Source organism: Dendrobates tinctorius, unplaced genomic scaffold, assembly GCF_039654945.1.
Source record: "Dendrobates tinctorius isolate UK_male_01 unplaced genomic scaffold, ASM3965494v1 ptg000617l, whole genome shotgun sequence".
Classification (NCBI taxonomy): domain Eukaryota; kingdom Metazoa; phylum Chordata; class Amphibia; order Anura; family Dendrobatidae; genus Dendrobates; species Dendrobates tinctorius.
The window spans coordinates 65,001-67,500 of NW_027362272.1; positions in this window are offsets into that span (position 1 = coordinate 65,001).

The window sequence follows — 2,500 nt, forward strand, 5'->3', positions numbered from 1 at the left end:
ACCGCTCTGGGGCGTCAATATGAAGTGGGGACCCGAGGGAGAGTGCCTCCCATGAGGGTAGAATGTGTGACTTTTGGGGGGAAAGTCGAATTATGGAGCAAAAACCATTTTTGGGGACTTAGAAAAAATTCCGAGATGTGTCAGACTTCCAGGAAGGGGGCGCCTCGGGAGGTGTACCTAGGAGGCTTCCAGGGGCCTGGGTACACTTTTCAGAAAGTACCGTTGGGACTTAGAAAAATTTTCAAGATTTTTGGACTTAGAGCGATTTTTGGATTTTTGTGCAAAAATCGAATTTTCCCTTCTCCCACCGCTCTGGGGCGTCAATATGAAGTGGGGACCCGAGGGAGAGTGCCTCCCATGAGGGTAGAATGTGTGACTTTTGGGGGGAAAGTCGAATTATGGAGCAAAAACCATTTTTGGGGACTTAGAAAAAATTCCGAGATGTGTCAGACTTCCAGGAAGGGGGCGCCTCGGGAGGTGTACCTAGGAGGCTTCCAGGGGCCTGGGTACACTTTTCAGAAAGTACCGTTGGGACTTAGAAAAATTTTCAAGATTTTTGGACTTAGAGCGATTTTTGGATTTTTGTGCAAAAATCGAATTTTCCCTTCTCCCACCGCTCTGGGGCGTCAATATGAAGTGGGGACCCGAGGGAGAGTGCCTCCCATGAGGGTAGAATGTGTGACTTTTGGGGGGAAAGTCGAATTATGGAGCAAAAACCATTTTTTGGGACTTAGAAAAATTTCGAGATGTGACAGACTTCCAGGAAGGGGGCGCCTCGGGAGGTGTACCTAGGAGGCTTCCAGGGGCCTGGGTACACTTTTCAGAAAGTACCGTTGGGACTTAGAAAAATTTTCAGGATTTTTGGACTTAGAGCGATTTTTGGATTTTTGATCAAAAATCGAATTTCCCCTTCTCCCACCGCTCTGGGGCGTCAATATGATGTGGGGACCCGAGGGAGAGTGCCTCCCATGAGGGTAGAATGTGTGGCTTTTGGGGGGAAAGTCGAATTATGGAGCAAAAACCAGTTTTTGGGACTTAGAAAAATTTCGAGATGTGTCAGACTTCCAGGAAGGGGGGAGTCTCAGGAGGTGTACCTAGGAGGCTTCCAGGGGCCTGGGTACACTTTTCAGAAAGTACCGTTGGGACTTAGAAAAATTTTCAGGATTTTTGGACTTAGAGCGATTTTTGGATTTTTGTGCAAAAATCAGATTTCCCCTTCTCCCACCGCTCTGGGGCGTCAATATGATGTGGGGACCCGAGGGAGAGTGCCTCCCATGAGGGTAGAATGTGTGGTTTTTTGGGGGAAAGTCGAATTATGGAAGAAATTGAGTTTTGAGGACAAAAAAGTGTTTTGAGGACAAAAAAGTTTCTTGAGGACAAAAAAGTTTCTCGAGGACAAAAAAGTGTTTTGAGGACAAAAAAGTTTCTTGAGGACAAAAAAGTGTTTTGCGAACAAAAAATGGAATTTTGTGATTTTGTGTAAAAATAAGTAAATTCCCCTACTTCCACCACAGGGGGGCTTCAGTATGTTGTAGGGCCCCCAGGGAGGGTCCCCCAACTGGGTTTAAAGTTTGTGGATCCTGGGCAGAAAGTTGAATTTTGGATGAAAAACCGAATTTTGGGACTTAGAAAAATTTCGAGCTGAGCAGTGACAGACTTCCAGGCAGGGGAGCCTCTCTGGAGGTGTACCGAAAACAGTTCCAGGAGCTGAGGTCATTTTCGAACATTTTTTGTTCGCTCAAATTTTTTTTGTTTTTGAGCTCTAAAAAGCTGTTATTATCAATTGGCTCAAAAATTTCAAGTGTCATGAGCTAGTACATGTTGGAGGAATACGTTTTAGGCAAAAAATTGCAAAAAAAAAAATCCAAGTGAAAAAGAACCGGAATGGGGAATTTCTGACTGCTGTAGCAGCCGCACAGTTCCAGGAGGTCGGATACATTTCCGACTTTGTCCCGCTCATTGAAGTACATTGTCCCGCAATGCAAATACATAGTAATGCGCACCTGCGGGAGAATATAGGAGAGAGTGGGCTCTCTCTACCCCGATGTATGGCGGTTGTTCCTATGGTTCTCTGGCTCGGGTAGGCGACTTAGAAGGTGGTCCCTCTTGTCGTGGAAGTTGCAAAATACGGCCGAGACTGAACTTCCACGGCTCCAGGAGGGACTTTTGCTGGTCGTGCGTCCCAAGTGAGAGAGGCGATCCTGGGGTACCTGAGCCTGACCAGACCCTCCCTCGGTGGTCCCTGGTCTTCTGAAGGGTGATGGCATTCAGGGGGGCAAATCTGGAGTCCGTGGCCGAGTTTGGGCTCTAGAAGGCGGACGCCCCTTCTGACCATGTCCCCTCAGAGCCGGCTGGATGGTTCATGGTCCGCGGCTTTGTCTGGCGGTCTGTGCCCAAGCCGGAGAAGCTCTCCTGGGGTACGTGAGCTTTGACCAGACCCTCCCTCGGCGGTCCCTGGTTCTCTGGAGGTGATGGCTGTCAGGGGGGCAAATCTGGAGTC